The following is a 26043-nucleotide window of genomic DNA, read 5'->3' as shown; positions in this document are numbered from 1 at the left end:
TGGATAAGATTGCACAAATTCTAATTTCTAAAAGTTTTCTTACTGTTCTGGCAATAAGGTATGTCAGAGCCAGGGATTGCTTAGATTCATTAACAGTAGACTTCAACAAATTGCCTTTAGAGACTCTGCTTCCTTTGGTTGTTAAGGTATTTGAAGTAAATTACTTTCGATATGATTTTCCACTACAAAAACCAGTGAGAAAAGAGTGAGTTTTCATAGAGGTCTAGTATTGTTATCCATTATTATGCCTCTTCTCATCAGTATATTCACATCAGGGTTTCTAAAGAAATATTTACTTGAGAAAATGCATCAGAAATTTTCTCTCCATGCTAAAAGATTTTAGGGTTGGTCTATATAGGATTGCATTTATGGTCTCATTGCTAGTTACACTGAGCTCTTGACAACAAACCCTCGTATTTCTCCAAGTCCTCAGCAGTTAACACATTGCCTGGCACATACATATTATGAACTCAATAAATGTCTGCTAAATAAATCATGAAGGTTGGGAATAGTGTGCTTATGACTCTTCTTATCACCTTAATTCCTCATTGAAATATAAACAACTTTACAAGACCTGAGGGCCTCTAAAAACAGTTTCTTATTCCTTCATACCAGCCTTCCTGCTTTAAGACCTCACACAAGTCTCATGGTGTTAAAAAAAAAAAAACCCTTTTGTTGAACTCAAACGTGGGTCATAACATGATAGGCTAGAACTAGGCCAAATGTTTAAGGCAAATTAGGATAATGAAGTACTGTGTAAGCAAAGTGAGGGTTATTAGAAAATGAAAAAATCAAAACTACTTCCTAAATAATTAGATGAATTCAGAAATCCTTAATGGATTACCTAAAGTAGCAAGTACCTTTTTTCAATATTTGACTATTTAGATATCAAGGGGTAGATATCAATGAATTATAGTTCTTCTACAAATCCGTTGCCACTGCTGCCAGTGACAAATATCACTAGATGACAAGCCTAACTTAAAGTGTATGGTTTTTCTTAATCGCAGTAGAGTTTGGATAAATGCTAATCTAAATAGAAACAGTGTACGAAGTAATGAAGGTTATTTTTGCTCTTTAAAAATGGTCACAGTGCAATGTATTGTTTATAATATAAACAATGTTTATGTCCAAAGTGTTGCATAGAAATAGTCACCTGACTTCCTTTAAATAACAAGTACCTAACAGACCCTGAAAACTACTGTATTTGATCCAAAAATAAAAGAACTTTGTGCTGTAGATAATGTTTAATGAACATGGAGCCATTTTTAACCCCAAAAAATAGGCAGTAATTTTCAGTGTAATATAGCATAGAGTTTCTACAGTGTTTCTAATATGTATTGTATAGGGTTCTTAAGTTTCATCTGTTGGGAAAATGTTTTATTCATCTATGACGATTGACTTAGAACACGTGTTTTATTAGGTTCTTTTCTGCTTCCTGTTTCATTTCTACCACTCTGCAGGGTTGTTTGTTTTTAATTTTACCCAAGTGAAGATCTAAGGCAAAGACAGGTACTACTTCATGTTAACTGTCAAGTACCTGTGATACATTACTGAATACTTCATCATTTTTAGTGATTTTGATATAGAACAGTAGTTTCTGAAAATCTAGGGTGGGAGTGGGAGCATCCTCATAGAAGCAGGGGTGGGATAGAGAGGGGGGAACTGGGAAAGTGGATAACATTTAAAATGTAAATACATAAAATGTCCAAGAAAAAAAAATTTAAAAAAATCTAGAAATCTGCCTTATTTTGGCAGCCAGGTACTGTATTAGTAGAGTATCCAAAACATGAAACTTCCTGTGTTACTTTGAACCTTAAGATAAAGGGATTAAAGTGTTTATTCAAAGAAGCAAGTATAGGTACACTTGGTCTTTTCTTTATTGCACTTCTGGAAATCACAATAAATATATCGTAACTTTACATAAGAAAAGTGACATAATTTAGATGTGAGGTCCTGAACCAAGGACTTGACTTGATAAGTTGTTAAATAAACAGGAGTGTAGCAAATTATTTATAGAGAATACTGAATTGCAGAATTGTTCGTGAAGTTTTCCTTTAATCATTGTGTAGTAAAACCTTCATGCCATCCTCACAATTAACAAGCTTTGCTCTACCCTTCATGTTTGAGAACATGTGTAATGGCAGGCTATAAATGATGAGTGACATCAGAGTGGCCTAATTCACTCATTGCAGATTGGATGCTTTAGGCCCAGTGGTGCAGATTGTAATAAAGGATAATAACATTTAGTTGTGTCTCTAATGATGCCTGAGTATAATAGTGTTCAATTGTTAACATGTTTGAATGAAAAATACATTTTTAAGCTTTAAAATAGAGAGGCCTCTGTGTGTGTGTCTATCTGTCTGTCTGTCTCTCTCTCTCTCTTTCTCTCTCTCTCTCTCTCTCTCTCTGTGTGTGTGTGTGTGTGTGTGTGTGTGTGTGTGTGTGTGTGTGTTTAAATCCCATTCTCTGAATCATGGGAATAATAAGTGATTACATTTTAATACCTAGTATTAATGCATCCTTGCTCCCAGCAGTGTGTTGTTTAGATTTTATACAATGACTTGTCTCATGAACCTAGAACAAAGATCAGCTGGTAGATAGTCTGATTTATCAGTTTAATACCAAAAAGCATTAACACAAAGGAATATAAACAATACTTTACTTGCTAAGTAAAATGTGTCAAAACTCAACAAAATAAGTACATTCAACAAAAAAATACACAATGCACATATTGTGAAACAAGTCAGAAGAAAATATGCTCATGTGGCAGGTAATGATCATTTAGGGTATTTGAATTCACTAGTTATTATTGATAGTTGAGAATTTCAGCTTTTGAAACTTAAAAGGAACTTTGTCTCATCATTTGCTTCATGATAAAAATGTTTAAAAAAAGAAAACTTGGAGCTATAAAGATCTGTGTTTTGAGTCTTGGCCTTGCGTTTAACTTTCTAACTATATCAAGGTTATTTACTGTGTCTATTCTTCAATCTTCAAATTAATTATAAAAATATTGACTTTAGAGTTATGATAAGAATTAAATGAAATGATAATGCATGTAAAATAATTGTGTAATCTATGATTTGTATTTATTAAATAATACTTATAAATGACTCACTCAAAGAACTGTCTTGAATATTTTTCCAGATTTAAGTAAAGCAGGTAAAATTATTTTTTGCTTCTTTAAAACAGAATCATTGTAATATTTGAATGTAAGGATAAAATGAACAGAAATTTCTAAGTTCTTGTTCTTTTTGTATTGTTCTTGCCAAACATTATCTTTAAAGGATAAAAACCAACAGAGTTATCATGAGGGACATATAGGAAAGGATATTTTCTAAGTGTATTCACATCTTAAAATTTTTCTAATCAGAAGGTATGTCATGAATTAGCATACTAGTTTTTTCCTTAGAGAAATATAAAATGATAACACACTTTACACTCGATGGTGTCTTAATGATCAGTGAAATACAGGATCACCTGTACAGAAGTGGTTAAAGTCAGTATATGGCATCAACAGATACAATTTCAATTTCTTAAAGTATAACAAGACAAGGTATACACATCTCATAATTTATGGGTAATCGGTTCTTGTTCATTTTACTTTTAGGGAAATTAATATAGCACACCTCCCCATTACTGTAAGTACATTTATTTTGGTTATTGAATAGGCCTTGAATAAATAGGATTTCCTGTCTAGAAATGTAACCCTTTGGATTCTGTCATTGTGTGGTGTTGATATTTTTAAAACTTTGAATACTATAGAGTATTTTACAGAGAAGACTTTAGAGATACTATTTTTTAAATGTCCAAAGGTTCTGGAGTTGTCATTAAAGGATATATGGCCCAGCAGTCAACCCCTTCCCCCAAAATAAGAGCACATTATATTTGTAAGTGTGAAAATATGGAATATCTTTACTGAATAATTTCTGAGAACTTGTAAGATGATGTACACAGTGAAACTGAAAAATAAATAAATAAATAAAATAAGGACAAAAAAACACTATAGAAGCCAGCGGTACATAGTGAGACCCTGCCTTTATAAACAATCAACAGTATTTGAACAAGACAAGAGCAGGATTTGAGATGATGTCAGAACCCTGTTTTCATGAACTACCTATTGGCATCTCAAATAACACTAGCTTGTAACTTGATTTAGTATTGCCCAGAAAAGAACTCCTAATTTTAATTGACTGTCTTGAAGCTTTTGGCTTTATCAACAAAAATTTCATTTCGTTTTTAATTAATATCTAAGTTGTACAATAAGTTTTCAACTCAATAGTGAACTAAAATTTAAATATAACCTAAGGCCAACAAGATGTCTCAGTGGGTAAAGATGCTTATTCACCATGCCTGATGACCTAAATTCTATCTTGAGACCCACATAGCAGAAAGGTACAACTGCCATAAATTGTCCTCTGATCTCCACACATGTGCGTGACATGGCACATGTACGAAGTGACATGCTTGTGCTTCCTCCCCTCCCAGCTAATCAATAAATGTTAAAAAAAATAATTTTTAATAAAATATTTAAAAATTAAAAATTTTAATTCAACTTTTGATAATCATTTGTTACATAGTTCTTTAATATCAAGCCTTTACTAAATAGCCCCCTATACAAACTTCCTACTTTTGTCAGGTATTTAAAATTTTTAATTTTTCCCTTTTTGTTTTTCAATATAGTCCAGGCTGGCCTCAAATTTGCTGTGTGACTGACTAGGCTGGCCTAGAACTGCTGTTCCTCTTGCCTCAGCTTTCCAAGGGCTTAGATTATAGGTGCACACCACCATGCTCAGGTTTTTTCTTAAAAGGGTGTTTTGTTTTGTTTATCATACGCCACTTTATTCTTCTGTCAGTCTCCCTGCTGCCTTACACTCTCCCTTTTTTTTTTCTTTTTTTTTTTTTCCGGAGCTGGGGACTGAACTCAGGGCCTTGCGCTTGCTAGGCAAGCGCTCTACCACTGAGCTAAATCCCCAACCCCTACACTCTCCTTTTTAAATTAACTGCTTCTAGCCTGCAGCTAGCTACCAGAAAGTAGAAAACTAAGGCTAGTAATATTTAGGTGGAGCCATTTTTAACATAGGAATATTTTGACTTTCTTTTTTAAATTAACCAAATAATGTAAAAGAACATCCTCAGTCTTTTCTTAGGCTCTATCCATCATGTAGACCAGGGATTCCCACTTTTTGATACTGCAACTTGACATCTATAATAAGTCACTGAGGGTTGGGATAGACATACACAGAAGATGAGGTATTTACTAGAAATATTACCTAATTGTAAATGATAATTTATGTTTCCGTATACCATAACAAAATGGCTTAATTATTTATCTCCGTCTCTAAAAAATGTCAGCTAGGAAACAGAATGTGAATGGATGACCAGGCAGCTGTAAAGTAGAAAGCGAGCTTATCGATATCCCCCACATAGAGTTAGATTCCCACACTGTGAGTCCAGTTCAGTTCTTGGGAGATTTTGCTGGCTTCCCAAATATTCATTATTCTACACTTAGAGGTCAATCCAAAAGCACTTTTAGATTTCTTCATCCTTCTCTCCTATAATAGTGGTGTTATAGCCAAAGGAAGTTAAAGAGAATTTCTCCATCTCAGCCAATACAGTCTCTTACTTTAAGTGTTGATTATGTTTTGTTGACCATATAAATTGATTTTTGTATGTCATCTTATATACAAAGATCTTTAAATCTGACCTGGTCATCTAGATTTCTGTGCACTTAGCTCTAATCCTTTGGTTCACAAAGCTTGATATAGGAAATTCAGTTCAGTCATAAGATATGTGTTAGAAGCAGGTATCAAATGATAGCCTAAAGCAGAAGACCATTTTGACACTAATAAATTGAACTGCATCTAGTATGCAGTAGTTAGGAAGAAATCTTGGCTCTAGAAATCTTACAAAACATACAGTAAAATCCTCACAATTAAAATATTATGTATTTCTACTCATTTGATAACAGAGGTGATATTTTATACTGAAAACACTATAAAATAATGAAGATTCACTTTAAAAAAGAAGTTAGCTGGGCATAGTGGTACATGCAAGTCATACTAGAGAATGGCAGGTGGGACACCTGAGCATGAGTAGTTCAAGGTCATCCTGAACTACATATATCAAGTTTGAGATGAGCCTGAGCTATATGAGACTTCATCTTAACTGGAGAAAAAGAAACGAACCTGGATAAAAGCAATTGCCATATAACGTGAAGACCTGAGTTCGAGTTTGCAGAACCCATACAAAAGACAGATTTGTAGCATATGCATTTATAATTCTAACAGTCCTACTAGGAGGTGGAAGGCAGACAGTGAGAATCCCCTGAAACTCAAGGGCCAGATGGCCTGCCTTATGCAGAGGAAAAAGAATACAGAGCCAGACTCAAATAAGGTAGAGGGGAAGAACCTTCAAAGATTGTCCTCTGAGCTCCACGGGTGCACTTTGGCCCATACAGACCCACACTCTTTACACATTGTACATGCACGCGTATATGTTGATTTTTATAAACTGAAAGGAGCAGGGGCATGGCTCAGCAGTTAAGCGTGCCTGCTGCTCTTCCAGAGGACTGGACTTCAGTGTCTAGCATCTATATCCCTTGGGGAACTTAGCCACCTGTAACTCCAACTCCAGGGGATCTGTCGCCCTCTTCTGGCTTCTGTGGGCATCTCCATGCACTTGCAACCTGCCACACCCGATCTCAATAAAAATAAATTATTTTATAAAGTTAAATCTTGTAGCTTAGCACTGTTGAATTCAGTATTAATGGTGGGTTGATATGCACTTGAAATACAGTCTTCTGTGACTGAAGAAGTCATCCATTCTGGGGATGGAACACAGGACACATACTAGGAAATTACCCTATCACTAAGCTAACATCCCAGTCGTGAATTTTTAGTTGAAATAGTCCCCTGTGTTTATTGTCTATTTTATAGACTAGTGCACTCATAGATTATAGGATTTGCACAAATAGAACCTCCCTTTCCTTCTGGTTCAGTGTCCAGTTTTCCATTTTTTGCATATTAGTATTTTGAAATGAACAGGGTAAGGTATTTTTCTAAAGGAAAATATATTTAATACATGTTTTTCAAAGTTAACCATTTTCTATATTGATGATTTTTATAAGCCTTCTTAAGTGATTTTACACTCACAACCCATGATTCTACTCTTCAGTTGTTTGTCTGGTGGCATTTCCTGTGAAGCAATGAGAATATTTAGCTACCAAAATGTTGCAATTATAAGCTTCCTCTTCTGGACTGAGCTTGTGGACAGAAGTACAAAGCAATGGAAATAGGGCAGAAAAGTACATAATTATATTCTGTGTTGTTGAATGAAAAAGCGCTGCGTGGTAACTTCACATGTTGTATTTTTTACATTCTACTGTGCCACTTGAAACTGAAAGTGGGCTCAAGTGTCTTGCGGAACTAGAACCTTTTAATTTTTAATTTAGTATAGAATTATTTAGCTAAGATTGATTTAGCCTACTCTATGTAAGAAAATAGACCTAGCCAGGTGTTGTGGTGCATACTTTTAATCCCAGCACTAGGAATGTAGAGGCAAAAAGATCTCTGTGAGTTCAAGGACAGCCTGGGCACATAGCGAGTTCCAGAACAGCCAAGGTTACACATAGAAACCCTGCCTCAAATACAAACACACATACATACACACAAACTGAGACCTGTTCAGAACACTCTATTTCACTAAACTTCATTTTTCCATTCACAACAAATATAATTTAAAAGTAATTATTTCCCAACTGTCTTAAATAGAGAAATTTAAATAGCCACTATGTAAAAATTCAACTATTTTCCTCTTCTTTTTGTTAATTTTAACTTTGTTCTCTTTGTCAGAATAATAAAAATCAGCCTGCCTTTAGTTTGTAAATTTGGAAAATTTAACCAGTCCTTGGTGTAAAGAAGCAACTTTGGAGGTTACCTGTAATCAAATACTGTGGAGTATGTCAAGGTCATTACTCTTTCTCTCCTAGGTTAATGTGAACACTCAAATTTACTCAGTGCCCATTTGATTAGGTACTCAGTATATATTAACTAGAATGAGGTATATAATTATTCTTCCCTTAAAAGCTGGGCAAAGGGGAAGTAAACTGCTCATGAGACTGCACAGCTAGTAAACCGGGGCACCATTTCAAACCCAAGTCTCACAGATTGCAAATTGTGTTGACTTTCCCCTGGGTTGGCCTGCTTGAATTGAGAACATCCAGATGAGTGATTCCATCTAGATGAAATCATCTGCATGCATAAAGTATCCAGGTGGTTTGCATAAGTAGCTGTATCTGTGAGAATCTAAGGAGGTTAATGACCTAGAAAGATGGGCAACTTTTCATGTATGAAAGTCTTCTCACATAGGGGCCCAATGGAGGATGTGATCCTGGCATGAACTAGAAATGGTGTTCTTAATAGAGACTACATAATAATAGTGTATCAGTAAAAACTAATACTGCTTTGCACATACAGCTTTTTTAAACTGTCCATAGTAAATGTATTTCATATTATATGGGAAAATGCTTTGAGATTTCTAAACAGCTATGCTACCACTGAAACAAAGTGTCTTGTATTTGAAGTGGGGAAGAAGGAGACTGTCTAAACCTTACTTAACAGCTCTCCTTACAGAAGCCCATAGGTAGGTATCTATTTGAGTAAATGTGGCCTGTTCTTTGCAGTTTTTAAATGAATCGTTACCTGTTGATATTTGATTCCTACTTTCAGTGTGTGTGTGTGGGGGGGGGGGGTTATTAGATACTTCTTTAAAGTGCCAGGAAGTAGGGTCTGCTTTAACTAAAAATATTTTTTAAAAAATTGAAAAAATGTTATGTTGCTGTAGTATAAGAAAAATTAGTTATTTCATTAGATTTTTAAACAAGTGAATGGCTTAATTTTTAATTGAGATAGAAATTATAGACTACAAGATTTATCTCTAAAAAGTATGTGTCCTAGTTTGCTTTCTGTTGCTGTCATAAGACATTGACCAAAACCACCTTGGGGAAGAAAGGATTTATTTGGCTTACACATCCTGATAATTGAGGGAAGTTCTGGTCATTGAGAGAAGTCCGGATAGGAACTCAGGTAAGAACTGAAGCAGAGATCATAGAGGAACACTGGGGTCCCATGGTTTGCTCATCCCTTTTTATATAACCCAGGACCACCTACAAGGTGGCTCCACCCACAATGGGCTGGTCCCTCCCACATCTGTCATTAAGCAAGAAAATACACTCACAGACATGCCCACAGACCAGTCTGATAGAAACAATTCCTCAATTGAGGTCCCCTCTGCCAGGTGACTGGTTTGTATCTAGTTGATGAAAAGTAACCAACACAGTCAGTGACTTGTTTTCTCACTGTCTGATTACAGAACATTGCCCTTACTCCAAAAGAAATGCCCTACTCATTAACTGTCACATTTTCCTCACACTCACTGGCAACCAGTGACCTAATTTCCATCTTTATAGTTACCTATTCCACACATTTCATATTAATGGAATCCTATAATATATAATATAATATATGTGGCCTTTCGTGTGTTGTCTTTACTCACTGTGACGTTTTCAGGGCTCATCCATGTTGTGTGACTACACCGAATTTTGTTTACTCACCAACTGATGGAATTTGACTTATTTCAAATTTCTACTTTTTGATTATTATGCATAATGGTATTTTGAATGATTGAGTAGAAGTTTTGTGTAAATGCATGTTCTCAGTTGTCTTATGTATCTAGAAGTAAAGTTGTGGAGTTACATGATTTGTTAACATTTTTGAGGATTTACCAAACTGTTTTCCAACTCATTTGCACCATTTTCCATTGTCCTTAGTGATAGTGCTCCACATTCTCCCCAACAAGTGATACATTTTTTTACTGAAACTGTCTGTAGTAATTAAAATATCTCATTGTTATGGTTTGCATTTTCCTAGTAACTAATCATATTAGGGATAGCTCCATTTGCTTTTTGTCCTAATTTGTGTGCTTGTTACTGATTTGGGAGTTTAAGTGGTGTTTTTTTCCCTAGAGAAAAAGAAAATAGCCTATATGTTTGTGTTCTCAATTTCATTTTAGATGTAATAAATACAAAACTTACCCTAGAACAATGGTTTTTCAGTTGGATTCAGAAAGGCCTAGGTCCTATGAACATACTTTAGGATGCCTCACTACCTACTCTACCTTATGTGAGCAGGAGCAGAGAGTTCCTTGAGGAACACAGCATGGGGCTATAGATTAATTATAGAAAGCTACAGACAGTACTTGAGAACGGGGGCAGTAAATAGTCCCCTTGGTCTTAGAAACTCAATAAATTTTTAAGCAAAAGTATAGGAATCCATTGATAATCAGAACAATAAATCTAAAAAAAAACTGTGAAGTTAAATCAGCTTACTAGATGAATTCTTTTTAAGACTCCATCTCTGTTACCTCTTACCTTTGTCCTTACTTAGCTTCTTTCCTCCAAGATCTAGCTAGCAATTGAAATAATTCAAGAGGAATAACTATTACAGTGTGTGTGTGTGTGTGTGTGTGTGTGTGTGTGTCTAGCTAGCAATTGAAATAATTCAAGAGGAGTAACTATTACAGTGTGTGTGCGTGCGTGCGTGCGTGCGTGCGTGCGTGCGTGCGTGTGTGTGTGTCTAGCTAGCAATTGAAATCAAGAGGAATAACTATTACAGTGTGTGTGTGTGTGTGTGTGTGTGTGTGTGTGTGTGTGTGTGTACGTGCGTTGGTATCAGTTAAAAAAGGGTCCTTAAAGAGGAATATTATAGGCAAGTATTATAGGCAAGTTAAAATAAGATATGCCCTAGATCAATAAAAAGAACATGTAAACTAGTTTTTAAATGTTCTTTTCCTTGTCGCTCCTTTTAGTGTGAAATATAGTACTAGGTAATAATGAATTAAGTAGAAGTCTTTTCTTTGGATTATTTTAGTCTAAAAATACTTAATTGTCTGGACAGACAGCCAAAATAGCATAGAACAAGCTAAGTTTGGCCAGGAATAGGAACAGATGTAATTGGATATTTAGAGGAAAATTATAATCTGTTATAACGAAACAACTTTCCATAGTACAATTTTAATGATAATGTGCAAACTAGAAAACAAATGTCATTTTCAATATAAATATCACTTGGAAGAAACCTCTGGTTCTGCCAAGATAGAGGATCCCTACAACTTCCAGGTCTTCCCTTCCAACTGAAATTCAACAAATAAGACCAGGAACACTGGAGCAGTGGAAAAAGAAGCCAGATTGCCTATGAACCTGGGAATCTAAAAGAAATACAAGTAATGAGGTCTGTGGGCTTTCTTACTGATTACCATATATCACAGACAAGATGCACTACAAGACACAAAAAAAAATGCTCAAATAAAACTCCATTCTCTTTAACCACAGGGATATGGAAGCTCAGTAAAGTTAAAGCTTTGTTCTTCTTCTAATCTATCCAAATGCTGATAGGAATATCTTTTTCTATCTCTAAGAAACAAGTGGCAGTTTTTTGCCCGCTTCAGCCCAAGGGTGTTGGCTAAGGAAACTTAAGTTCTAATTACCCATTTCTTGTCTTGGAAAAATAATGGACAGTGCTTTGGTTCCCTCTGCTGGGTGACTTGCAGATTGTTAAGGAAGCTGGATTCTCATTATTCTACCCTTAAAAGGAAGTTGTGTTCTTCTTTCTCAGTATATTGTCAGCAGTAAGTTGAGCCTCTACCAAAAACCCAAAATGAGACGTAAAGTGTGTAAGGCAGGGATACTTCACACTGAATTTCTACCTTACCCCCAGCATCAACCAGGCTGATTGTTCACTGTCTGGAACCAAGCATATAGTTGAATATATCTGCAACAAGCATTTGAAGCATCGTTCCACTATTGCTTAAGTAGTCTTGGTAGTGTCTAGAGAACATATATACTCATCCTGCCCTCACACTACACCTCAACAAGGAAATGCCTGCCAGAGTACATTAAATAAGAACCACTTCAAATGCTTGCCATACAGTTAAAAATTGCATCAAAAACCATGAAGAAAAAAACATATAAAAAGTCAGCAAACCCTAGTACTGATAATTTAGGTGTTAGAATTTCCTGGTCAGGATTTTAAGCAGGAACTTTTAAAAGTGAGTAAATATGAACAGCTAAGAAATTTTTGTCTCAGAAAAAAAAAGACATAAGAGAGAACCAAATTTTAGAACTAAAAAATATAGGTGAAATAAACTGAATATAAAAATCAACAAAAGTAGAGATGATAGAAAATCATACTATTGAAACTAGAACAAGAGAAATAACTCATCTAACTGGGTGTAACGGCATACACCCATAATCCCAGCACTTGAGAGGCTGAGGCAGAAGGATTGCTGTGAGTTCTAAGATAGCCTAGGTTACAGTGTAAGATCCTGTCTCAAAAAAAACCTGGGGGAAATGAACAAGACATTTAAAAAGACTTAAAATTCATGTTTTTAGAGAGTCCCAGAAAGGGGAGCCACCTAAAGAAATTTAATGGTTGACATTTACCCAAATCAGACAAAAGGTACAGTCCTCCAGATTCCAGAGTCTTCATTAATCACAAGATAAGTCCACAGTAATCCATTCTCTGAGTCATCAAAATCAAACTTTTATTAAAAAAACGAGTTACTGGTAAATGGGTATGGAATTTCAATTCTGCAAGATTGGTCCAACACCAATGTGAATACCACAAAGCTTGGCTGAACTGTACACTTAAATTGATTCAGAAAGTAAGTCTCATGTATAATTTATAGCAATTTAAAAGCAAGATGGAAAATTAAAATCTTTAAAGCAGCTATTGAGAACCTATAGAAGTGGTGTATGTGCCAGAGATTTAGCATCAGACTCTAGGGAAGGGCAGCATTTTTAAACTCTGAAGGAGAACTGTTACCCTAGAATTCTAAACCCAGTGAAAATATTTTTAAGAAATGTGGGTAAAACCATAGTAGTTTCAGGTACAGTATAACTAAGAGTTTTGTCAGTATCAGATCCTCAAAGAATTGGCTAAAGAAGTTCCTTCAAAACAGGAAGGAAATGGTAAAAGAAGAAATCTTGGAATATCAAGAATAAAGAAGCAACATAAATTCGACAACTTCTCCCTAGAAATAGAGGGGGAAGAAGAATATTTCCTATGAGACTTGTTAGATAGGCAGTACAGAAATTCCAGAGCAGTGTACCATTAAAAACATAGATCCAGAATCCTCAACAAAATATTAGCCTCAATCACAGCAATAAAGACTCAAGTACAATAACCAACCAGATATGATTCCAGAAATAGAAGCATTTCAGGACTGAAAAGTTTGAATTGATGATAGTCCAAACAGTTTAAAAATTCAAGAAAAAATCGCATTGTGATGCAGAAATACACACGCTAAATTAAACATTTTAGGATGAAAACTCAGCAAACTGAGAAGGGGACATTTTCAGGTTGATAAAGAATAAGAAAGCCCCATAGTTGACATGTTGTAATTACAAAAATAAAAATCAGTGTTTTGTCTTTAAAATCCAGAGATGTGGCAGAAATGTTCATTCTCACAACTACGTTTAGCATAGTCTTAGCTCTTGCCAGCATAATAGACAAGCAAAGAGGCATGTAAGCTTTACAGGAAGTAGTAAGGGCTGGTGAGATAGCTGTGCAGGTAAAAAGCATTTGCTGTGAAAGTCTCATGGTCTGAGTTTGAGCCCCCCAAACCCATGTATGTAATCCTAGAATTCATATGCCAAGGTGGGAGGTGGATACAGACAAACTCATTGGCCAGCTAGCCTAACATACGCAGCATGCCAGCAACAGCAAAAGAAACCTTACCTCAATCACTAGATGGAGAAAACGACTGCCAGAATTGTCCTCTGAACTCCATTGTTGTCCATGGTTAGCCCACACACAATCACAACATATATCCATATACTCATACACAATAATGTATTTCTTTAAAAATGGAAAGAAATAAGACTGCCCTTTTTTGCAAGCACATACTATTCTCCAGTGAAAATCTTGGGAAATCTACCAAACTTTCAAAATAAATGATTCCATCAAGGTTGTAAAATACAAAGTTAGCCACAAGAATAAATTATGTATATAAATGTATGTATTTGTAACAAATGCATAGAAATTAAACTATAGTATCACTTATATGTAGTATTTATGTGCTGAAAATAAAAAGTTCCTAAGTGCGTCTAAATGAGTGAAGAATAGGTATGGTCACAGGTCGAAAGACTCAACATAGTAGACATTTTAATTTCTTCCAATTCAACTAAAACCCTTAGCACAAGTTTGTCTTAAAAATTAAAGGCAAAGTTAAAAGAACTAAAGCATTTAAATAAAAGTGGAGTGCCCCAGCATGGAGGCAGATTAAAATCTCAGCTGGGTCTCTGAGTTCAAGGCTAGCTTTGTGTACATGGTAAGACTGTCTCAAAAAAGAAAAAGGGAAGAAGGAAAAAAAGGTGGCAAAGAAGAGGAAAAACAAACTAAAAGTAATCACCTGATCTTTAAGATTTTCTATGTACCTTCAGTAATCAAATGCTGTGGTCTGACAAAGGAATAAACATGGTGATTAGAGTGACAAAGCAGAGAATCCAGAAAAGTTTTCCAAGTGGGAACTGCATATAGCAGAGAATAAATGCAGCACCTGTCAATTAAAAAGAAAACAGGGGTTGGGGATTTGGCTCAGTGGTAGAGCGCTTGCCTAGGAAGCGCAAGGTCCTGGGTTCGGTTGGAAAAAAGAAAAAAGAAAAAAAATATTTGAAAAAAAAAAAAGAAAGAAAACAGATACTGAAAAACTCCAATACTGAGGAAGACCTCTGGCCTTCAACATCTTACCTGAAACCTAAACAGGTCAGTTTTTAAAAAGGCAATTTAAATTTGTTTGGAAAAAAACTGGAAGGGAGGCAGCACTTTTTTGATAAAACTACAGAATAAACTGATTCTATGAAAATATTTAGAACAAACACAAAACTAATGATCATAAAACAAATATGAAAATAGAGGTTCAGGTGATTTTGCCACAGTCACACCAAAACAAAGGCTTGACCTTTGAAATAAGATTGACAGTATTTCTCATTTGGATATGAAGGCTTCTTGAGACTCTGGAAACTGACTAAACAAATCATGCTTGCTCTAGAGATCTCTGAATTAGTCAACCGAAATAATAAAATCATTAATTTTGAGTTTTTAACTCTTAAAATGAGAGGGGACTCGGGACAGGGAATTTTAAATGCTCTTTGTATGATAATATTTCCCCTAACAGGAAAAAAAGAAGCTGAAATTGACTGAATACACCATATGGTTGAGTATCCTGCATTTCACAGCTTCTGGTGAATTGAGTATTTGAGCCTGGATTGGGAAGCCCGTTAATCAATTACTTATCTAGAGACACCTGTAATAAAGGGAAAGCCAGGTGTTGAAACACCCTAACCCATACTCTCTTACTACACTGTTTTCCCAGAGTTGTGTAATCAGAAGAGTCATCCAAGGTGCTTGGTCATGGAGCTTCTGAAAAATCTGATTTTGTTTTTGTGTAGAGGAAGTCCAAATAATTCTATTTTATATTGTGTTTGTGTTGCTAAAAACTGAATGTAGGGCTTCACAAGTGTTATGCGAGCACTGTACGTCCTTTATGTTAACAGGAAAGTCATCCTGGTCATTGGAGATATACCACTTCTTAAAGAGAACAATAGAATCAGGAATCTTTATATGAGTTATTAAAATTAGCACTATGCCAATTTCTTTACTAGTAAAATACTATAAGATTGGATTATGGAAATTATAAAATAGAATTAGAGTCCTTCATCTGTAAAGAAAACCATACTTTTTCTATTTTTCTTTTAGGTGCCAACAGCTGTTCATGCATTGTTCAGAATTATCTTTCTTTACACTAGGGAGCAGATGCATCACTGATGGATACAGGCAGATAAACTCTTCTGGATACAAATGAAAGAGTCGTAGTTAAAAATGTAAGCTAGCAACAGAAAGAAGTATAAAGTAGCTGTGAGCACAGAATTGCTAACTTCCTCAAGTGAGAAAAACTTACAAAGGCTTAAAGAATCTAAAACTTAATTTTTAAAATCAAAGGATTATTCATTTTCAAGCTGAGGGAACTCTCAGCGTTAAGGGCTTCCCCACAGTCTACTGCAGACTCTCGAATGGAAACTGGCCCATAGAACTCTGAGGACTGTACATAAGTACTCCCCCAAGTGACTTTTCCAAGATCACACTAGTTTTTAGAACTAAATTTGACAGCAAATCATGTTTACTTTTGATTCCTTGCCTTGTCTAGTTTTACATTATCTTTTTTTCATTACTTTATTGGGGATAGATTATAAAAACACTTCTTAGGAGATAATAGGATTTGAAATATATTCAGCCAATTAAATGTTAGAAAAATGAACCATACCCTATTAGAATAATGTGCTTACAAAGTGATTATTTTCAGAACATGTTGTGTTCAAGAACTCTGCTTTTCTCCAATTTATTATAAAATTTTATATTATGCATAGAGATAAATAAGCATACATGGGTATCAATTCTAACAGTTATATAACAATAGCATTTCTGCCTACAGTTGTTTAGTGGGCCCTTTGCATTTTGACTTTGATTCATTTATTTTATTTACCAGATATAGCCATGATGTTAAAATACTCTCACTCTCAACCTTCCTTAATCTCTACTATACATAATATCATACCTGGTGGTTCATTAATAATTGGAAATAAATTATAGAATATGTAACATTAGCTAACACTATAATTTAAAAGGCAGGCAGTGAGTATATGATAGTTGTTATTATTCATTTCCTTAACCCAATGGTTATTTAGAAGAACATTAGTTTCTGGGTGATTGCTATAGGGTTTTTCCTAGTTTAATTTATCATAACCAGAGAAAATATGTGATTCCTGTTTTTAGTAATTTTAGGTTTAGGACCCTTGAGGTGGGCCAAGCCTAACAAACCAAATATGATCTCTGGGTCCAATGTGGAGGAAGGAAATATTGAATTCCCATGGTTTGTCCTTTGACCTCCATATATACACTGTATGTATGTGCGCATACACACACACACACACACACACACACACACACACACACACACACACACAAAATAAGTATATCTTTACAAAAGTAATTTTAGAGATTAGAGAATAGATACGGATCAGAGAACCCAAGTTCAGTTCCCAACACCCATTGTTAGCATGCTCATAATCAACTTAAACTCTAGTTCATATACACATTCCTATATACAGATAATTACAAATAGAAAATATTGAAAATGTTTACATTTGCTGTATGGCTTAGAACACAGTTTTTATAACTTTTCATAGATACTTAAAAGAGCCCTTAATCTTTTTACATCGTTTTAGACTAAAATGTAGTATTTACCTATCCTGGTATAAATTACAAGATATTGTCCTTATTCTCTTTTTATGTTAGTTAATAACTCATGTTAAAGTTTTCATATCTCCCTTGTTTCCATTTATTTCATATTATAGTCCTAATACATCTGCTTTTGTGTTGTGGTCTGTTTAGTCTGTGACTGAATGTTTAGTACGACGTTTGCAGATTTACTATTTGATTATGTTTGTGTTTAAAAAATAACACATGCTAATTATTTAAGACCTGCAAATAAAGAAACATACACAGAAGGAATTATAAATCTGTACTCTTGCTGTAATAGGGTAATATTAAAGATATTTTGTGTGGTTAGAGAACAGAAGGGTTAGGTTAAGATTTGAGTCTAAATGTGGGCCCTGCTTTTATCCTTGGACATGATATTGGATATTCTCCTGTGTTAACCATGTATTATTGAGCATGTACTGTGTGCCGGGCATTTTGCTGAGACTGTACTTCTTAAAAATATTGACAAGTCCATCTTGGTTTAATTTTCCATTTGTAAATTGATGATAATGTCTCTCGGATGTTAGAAGCATCAGAAATAATAATACTTAGTATTTACCTAGTGGGCAAGAGCTCAGGAAGGGATAGCAACCGTTACTAGTACTGGTAATGGTTCAGAACTGGTATCTTTAGTCCAAATGACCTTTGTGATCACCTTCCAAATTCTTTGTCTTAGAGTTCAAGTTTAGTATTAATGTTACAAACACCTGCTACCATTTTTATTTTTAAAAGTGTGTATTAATTGTACAGTGAAGAGTTTGGAGATGATATAGTTCAGCAATAGGACACTTGCCTAACTAACATGCATGAAGGCCTGGGTTCAGTTCCTGGAACTGCAAAAAGTTAGTTGCATGCATTCTTTTTCAATATGGTTTTCTATACTTACCTCTTTTCTTTGACAGTAAATATTGTTGTTATTACAAAATCTAAGGCTACTAAAAGTTTTGGGGGAGGCATTGCACACAGAGTATAGTGTAAGTAGCATGGTTAAGCACCATTTTCTAAGAATACAGCCTCAAAACTGACCAACTCATGACCCCTCTCACAAATTACTCTACACACTTCCTTCTACCATCTCTAGTGAATTGTTTTAAAACTAATCCTAGATAAGCCAACTCCTATATAAATATATCATACTTCTTAAAAAATAAATTAAAATACTGTCATACCATTATCTCACTTGAAAATAATTCTGGGTCTGGGACTGAGGTTTAAACCTATGGGTGGCTGAGGCCAAAGAGGCTTGCAAGAATAAAGCTTACCTAAGTTGTAGAATGGGTTCAAGGCCAGGTTTGGCTACTTACCCTGTCTCCAAATAAAAAGTAAGAAGACTACAGATACAGCCTAGTGGTGGAATATTTGTCTAGCTTGTATGAAGTCCTGAATTCTGCCTCTAGCAGTTCAAATAAAAAGACTCCAATAGCACCAAATACTTAGTCATGTTGTTTTAATTGGACATTTGAAATATTCTACATCACCTTTAAAACGGTTGTTGTCATTTTGTTTTATTTCCCTGAGAATTTTTTCTTCTTTCATATGGAATGTTTTGTTTGAGAAAATTGTGAAAGATAGAAGAAAGACAATTGAGCTAAAGACCTGTGTTTGAGTCCTGTTTCTGCCATTCACTCATTTATTTGCCAAGCTTTTGTTTCTTCAACTGTGAAATACCCTTAATTATACTTATATTCTTAGGTTTCAATGATGATGTCAGCATAAAGGACTATCATGTGTTATTTGCCACAGAGTACCTTCTTTAATGATTTGGACTGAAATAAATACTTATTTTTATTATTGTGTGTTTTTTAAATATTCAAAAACTTATTAGATGCAAACTAAACATAATGGTTGTTAAATACACTTTTAGGAAGGATGGAGAATTAATTTTTTTCTCCTGCTATTTTTTGAGTCCATATTAACTTATTCCAGGGTTGCAGATCTTAACTCTATAAAATATTTTTTCTTTTCCATTGTTCATATATTTACAGCAATTACATATTCAGTTTTCCACATTCTCCTTTAGTAGGATTGTATTAGTCAACCATTCCTGGATATTAACTTGGTGTCTGTAGATGTTCCTTCTTCTCATATTCTTGAGCTCTTTATTCTCCTGATGGTCTTCTAGAGTGTGCCTTTGAACAGTTTATTTTTAAAAAGATGCTTCCAAGATGGTGACAGTTTATAAGATGTTGCAGATGTAAGAATAATTTTATACAACCTTTGAGCTTGAAAACTAGGGTGAGGTATAAAAGCCTTAGATCTTAACTGTTTCCTTTTAACTCTCTATAGGTCATTGCTTCATCATCTTCTGGCATTTTATTTTGAGGAGAAATCTGAGGTCAATTTGATTGTAGTACCTTTGAAATAACCTATTTTTCTGCTTGTATGCTTATAGGAGTATATCTTTATCCTTGAAATTTAAAAACATTTGCCAGGACATGTCTTGGTGTTGATGATCTCTGTTGAACCTTCTCAGTCTGCAGTCTCAGGTATTTTTTTCAGAACTGGAAAGTTTTCTTATACTTTTGATTAATTAATCTGCTCTGTTTTTTCTTAGGAACATTTGTTATTCATAGATTATTTCTGTCTGTCTTCCATAGTTTTTAAATCTTTTCCTTTTTTCTTTCTTTCTTTTATTTCATTTACTCAAGTTTGTCCTTTGTGGCATGGATTTTGTTTTCTGCAATGTGTGTTCTGATACTTGCTATTCACAATACAAGACTTAATTTTGGCTGCTGTGTTTTCATTTCTTTATTCCCAACATAACTTGTTTCATAAACAGAATTTCCCTTAGGGGTACACTTCAAAAAACATGAGGTGGATCTAGGCCTAAACTTTACTTTCTGAGGCCACAACAACAGGACCAAAGAAAAAGAACAACTAAATTAAAAAACTTAAGAAAGGGCCCTCATAAACTTAAAAGTGTAGATACAGGCAAAGGTCATACCTACCTAGTCTAGAAAATAGAACAGTCCTGAGTACTAGCAAACTTTTGGTAGCAAGATAGCTAATAAAGCAGGCAGAACAGCACTGTAACTAGAAAATAAACTGATTTTTCTAATTACATTTATTGTTTTTTCTCTTTAAAAATACATAACAAATGCATATAATTTTGAAAAGACAGTACCAAGAAGAAAATCCTATGGCCCAGGTAACTGCTGCTGAGATTCTATGTTTTGCTAGTTACATGCTCCCATGTTTGGAGGGAGGGTACAGAATTGGGATCATACTTTCAATTTTATAGCCTTTTAAATGTAATACATTGCAGGCATATTTTGCATCATTTTTATTAGGTCCTGATTTTTAACTATTGCTTAGTGTTCCTACATATGAATAGATGTATTGTGATTTATTTAACCAGTCCCCTGTTGGTCATTTAGATTGTTTTCTATTTTAAAGTATAATGAATATCACTGTACATAAGTCTTTATGCACATCTCTGATATTTCCTTAGGATAAATGAGGAGCTGATTCTTAATCCTGTCACATTGGTAAGGATTATATACATTCCTTATTAAGAATATAAAATGCTTGTTTCTTATTGTTTCAATGTGATTGCATAGAAGCTTCTTTGGATTCTGAACAATACAATGGTGTCTTGGCCAAAGTTGGAAAGAGGTTTCTACTGCCTCCTGCACAGCACCTTTATGACAAAACTTGTGCTACATACACTCTCAACAGGAAAACCTCTGCTGGAGGTCAGGGACTCTGGAAGGCAGATACACTTGTGGAAATGTGAGGGTGTTTTGGTTTGGGTTGTTTTTTTAAGTGTGGTCCTTGCTCCTTCCTGCAACTTGACTCTCCATATTAATATATTATGGCTTCAGGCCCTTTCCTTCTTTCTTTCCTGTTATTTCAGACCATTATTCTCTATGAGTAATTCTTTTCTCCCAGTGTTCTTCTGTGCAGTTCATTTATAGGTAAGAGAGTGTAAGTAGTTGGTATGGCCTACAAAGGTAAAGGTCAAATTTCATTTGTCACAGATCACTTCTTAGCCTTAATATACTTCTTCCAGATGATCTCCTGTTAGAAAGTCAAGGAAAAAATTTAAATTTGCCTTATATTTTTTCAGAGATATCTGACAACACCCTGGTAATATATAATGTAACGTTCCATTGCAGCAAAATAATCTCTATAACAGGGTTGCTAAGAATGAAACATTTTTATATAATAAAATAGTTTTAATTTTAACATATCAGCATTTTCTTCAAGATAGTTGAGAATAATGGAGAGGTATTGAAACCCTCAGTTTAGAATTACCGACTGACTTGCCTGTCATCACACCTCAAAGGTGATCTTTAATGATCCCTGATATAACATGGAAAGTTGTTTTGGAAACAACTTGGGCTGAAACTGAAGTGAGTATCTCATTTGTTCTTATCAGACCCATATTATGGGTTATTCCAATTTGTGACTTTTTACACATTTCAGAGTAACAAAGTAAAGCATGATTAGCATTTCCTAACCTTTTCCAGTATTTTATATCACATTTGCATATGTACAATCTGCCACACTCTATAGTTTATTTTATTTTATTTTTTTGGCTAGCAGGCATTTTGGTAGGATGAGAGAGGATAAATACATTTGCTTCACTTTAAAACTATTTTTCCAGACTTACTCTTCAGCCACATTGGATAGAAAAATAGCACATATATGAATGATTTCTTCTTCTTCTATCCTGCTTGGCAGGAAATTGACTGCTGGGAGTGGTGAGAGAGGCATCTCTCCTGTTCCTCACGGCATAACATCTTTAGAAGTTATCTTCAGAAATAGAAACACTTCCCGATGATTTGAAGCAAATAAGAAAATGTAACATTTACTATCCTGTGATGGCTCCTTCTAATTACAATATCCTGTGAGGTGGGCACTGTATACATCTTACAAGTAAACAGACTGAAGCTTAAAGTTTTAATTAGCTTACCCAACGCTCAGTTAACTGCACCAGTGTGTGCAGTACCTGGGATTTAAAAGTGGTATTGTCTGCCTTCAGTGCACACCTTTTTTTTGTCTTAAAATTGTAGAACTACATTTTCTTGTTTAGTAGCTCCTCTCCTACTACCTTTAGAAACTATAGGAAGTCTAGCATTGAGTCATACTGGTCATCTGTTTATCCTAATCTGTAGTGATGACCAAGTTTTCAAAGGGGAAATAAACTTCTTAAGTGCAAAAGTAACATCCATTTCTAATAATGTTTGAATTCTTGTTTTGATGAATGATACCAAAGGTTTGTTGAAACAAATATTTTCTATTTTACTCGAAAAGGAAGTTTTTAATGTTGGTATATAGTATAATACTGGTTTTCATATTTTCCTTCTTTAATAATGAAGTTCAAGATTAAGTCTTTCCTAAATTCAGAAAGAAGTAGATTATTCCCCAACAATAAACAATATTGTTTTAATCCAATTAAAACAATAGGATACCATTGGGGTTGTGTTTCACTTCAATCATCTCTTAAAATGTTTATTTTTGGCGTTAATTAGCTAAATTGCTCAGAGCAGATAATTATCAAAATTTGTAAGTAACATGAAATTGAAAATAGTGACGTGGTTTACAGGTATTTTTCCACCTTATGTAACTGTAGCAATAGATTACAGGTGAGAAAGAATTAATCAAAATATAAGACTTTTTGTGGGAATAAGTAATAATAGGTTTAAGATGTAAAGGTATGCTGTTGCCACATAATAAGTTGTACTGTAAGTTAAAAATGGTTATTTTTTACATGGTTATTCAAGTAAAAGTACCTGCTGGGAAGCTTGATGACCATAGTTTAATCTCTGGGGCCCACAGAGGAGAAGAGAACCCAACTCCTTCAGGTTGCCTCTGACCTTCATACACACACCTATGGCATAAATAATCCCCCCTACTACCACCAAACCCAATTGAAATAAGTGATGGGACTAGAGAATTAGATCAATAGTTAGGAGGAGTTTTCCTTGCAGATCCACATTCAGTTCCCAGCCCCTATGTTAGGTGGTTCACAACCGTCTCTAAATCCAGAGGATGCAAGACATCTAGCCTCCGTCAGCACCTCCAGATGCTGCACCTTCACATACCCACTCACAGACGTGCAGCTGCACATAATTAAAACTAAAATAAATCTCAAAAGACAAGGAATGAGCGAACAGAAACTTCTAGGTATGGGAGGCATACCTAGAATATGGCAAATGTGAACAGCGTCAATGAAAGTTTATTGTCTAGGACACGGAAGGTGATGTGCCCTTAGTCCTGCATTTTTAAAATCAGACTTATAATGCTGGGTATGTCTTAATATGCTACTCTAAGAAGAGTCAAGGATATGCTCAGAAAATGGGATCTCAAGTCTCCTGTCTTAAATACTTGAAGAAACTTGAGTTATCTGGAAAAAGATAAGACTTGGGCACTTTATAGGCATGGATGTCGATTTACTTCCTATAACTTTTCAGGTATTCTAAAAGCAAATTAATCTTCATTTATCAGTAATCTTAATTCAAACACATGACTGAGGAAAAATTACTGAATAATGACAAATTATGTCTAGCAGTATTTTTCCAAGGCGGTCTAGTAGTGGGCTATCTGAGGAACCTATATTCTTGTCCTGATAGAATTTGAACATAGGTTTAAAAAAAAACCAAGGTATAAAGAATTTAAGTAAATTAAATGCAGTTGAAGCAAAAGATTTTTGAGATGTCTTACTTATTCTGAAGAGGACTTTATGTTGTATCATTTTATCCCTAAGCTACTTCATCTTAATAGAACTTTACATTGTTAGTTAACAAAGGAAGATCTGAATTGTGAGTGGAATAATAAACCTTTGAGTAGACAAGACAGATAATCCCCATGTGAACAGAGAAAATGATAGGCATGGAATAAGTCTGATTTCCCCAAATCACAAGGCTTATGACTACCAGCTCTCTGGCTTTACAAATTGCAAGTTTAGTGCTGTTTGTGTGGTACCAGTTTGCTTTAGAAGTAAATTCAAAGTTGTGATGGTTGTTTTACGTGCATCAAAACTTAGAAGGAGCTGAGAGTTCTGAAATTCTATCCCATGTGAATATGTGTGCCTCCAATTAGACCAAGAGTTCCAAAACCCAACTAATAGCAACAGGTAAATACAATAACCAGATGATGGCATTCACTAAGAACAAATACAGGAAAGGGAACAGGTTAGCCAGCCATAGATGATATGACTATATCTAGACATAATAAAAAATAACTAATGCTGATTGTTTATTGAATGCCAAATACTAAGGTTTTCATGTATCTTTCATCTTCATAAGCCTCTGAATAATACTCTCTAAATTGTCACTTTCCTTGTACAGAAAATAAACCTTATATGGTTTAAATAATTTGTCCAAGGCTTCATTCACCATTAGTAGTATGAGAATAGGAATCTGAATGTACATACTTGACTCTAACTCAGTGTTCTTAAGAACTAGTTTAGGGCTTCCTTGGAGTCCCTGGATTGGATTTAAAACAATCCATATTCAGTTAAATAAAAGTTATACCTTTTAGGAGAAAGGTATGTCTTGGAGATAGTTCAGATGTCCTTACCACGTGATTATAGATACTGTAGCTTCTGAAGGTAACTCAGGAAATTAAGATTTTATTTACATGCACCACCTCCATTTCCTGCATTCTGACACCAATTTTACCCTTTGTGTTAATTGTATAGACAACCTGTAACCTCAGAATATAGGTGCCTTTTGTTTTAGTCAGTAGGCCTTTTAGGATGAAAAACATATTTACATTTATCTCTGGGTCAGTACCTAGAGCATAGCATGAATACATGAACAATGGAGAATGAATGAGTGGATGGTCAATAACGCTAGATAACCAGGAATTCACATTCAGAGAATCTGCCTTATGTGACATTGGGGGCTGCCTTTTATTTCCTTCCATTTTATAATCCTCTAAAAATTGCTAACCTAGATCCTGATATATTTGTTGAATCAACAAGGAGTTAGAGGGTTTTTGTTCACTGAGGTAATAAAAGAAGGCCCTTTATATTCCTGGATTCCATCGTTTTAAGTTTATTTTTTCATGGGCTTGCTATATAGTTCAGGCTGGCCTCAAATTTACACACCTCCTCCCGCAAGATCCCAGGTTCTGGAACTATAGGCAAGGGTCATCATTCCCTACTGGTTTTATTTTTCAATTACATAAAAATACATATTTATTGTAGATACATTAAAATTCAAATAAGCAAAATAAAAGCTGAAGACATCTGAAATTCTGCTATTCAGAGATAGCCACTGTTAACATTTTGATGTATATTCTTTCAGAGTGTTTTCCCATGCAAATATATACATGTTTTGATGTATATATTTGTTTTAAATGGGTTTGTTACAATCCATATTGTTTTGTAAACTGCTTTTTCACTTATTATATGTGACTGTCTTTCCATGTCAATAAATTTACATCTTTATCATCATGTTAATGACCACATAGTATTCCATTATATGGATGCACCAAACTATATTTAACTAGTTCTCTATTGTTAGGAATTTAGGTTTCCAATTTGGAGTTCTTTATGGAAAAAAAAATATGGTGAGCATCTTGTATATACATCTTTGTATACTTGTCTATTTTAACAGAAGTAGAATGGATGGGAAACTTTTAAAATTTTATGTGTGATATTTGTTTTTAATACAGACTCAGATTGTCTTCCTGAAAGATTATGCTGATTTATACTTTC

General features: G+C 34.6%; 1 protein-coding gene across 7 annotated transcripts in view; it reads left to right on the top strand.

The window, feature by feature from the left end:
• Rps6ka3 (ribosomal protein S6 kinase A3) overlaps window positions 1-26043 on the top strand; it is a 106187-nt gene that overhangs the window by 3052 nt on the left and 77092 nt on the right. For 2 of the 7 annotated variants that reach the window (NM_001446956.1, XM_087600559.1), the window contains 2 exon segments: window positions 19765-19858; window positions 20824-20860. The gene's annotated coding sequence lies outside the window, so the exon portion shown is untranslated. 7 annotated transcript variants of the gene reach the window in all.

This window comes from Rattus norvegicus, chromosome X (assembly GCF_021556685.1).
Source record: "Rattus norvegicus strain SHRSP/BbbUtx chromosome X, alternate assembly SHRSP_T2T, whole genome shotgun sequence".
NCBI classification, from domain to species: domain Eukaryota; kingdom Metazoa; phylum Chordata; class Mammalia; order Rodentia; family Muridae; genus Rattus; species Rattus norvegicus.
This window is presented reverse-complemented; position numbering and strand designations above follow the sequence as displayed.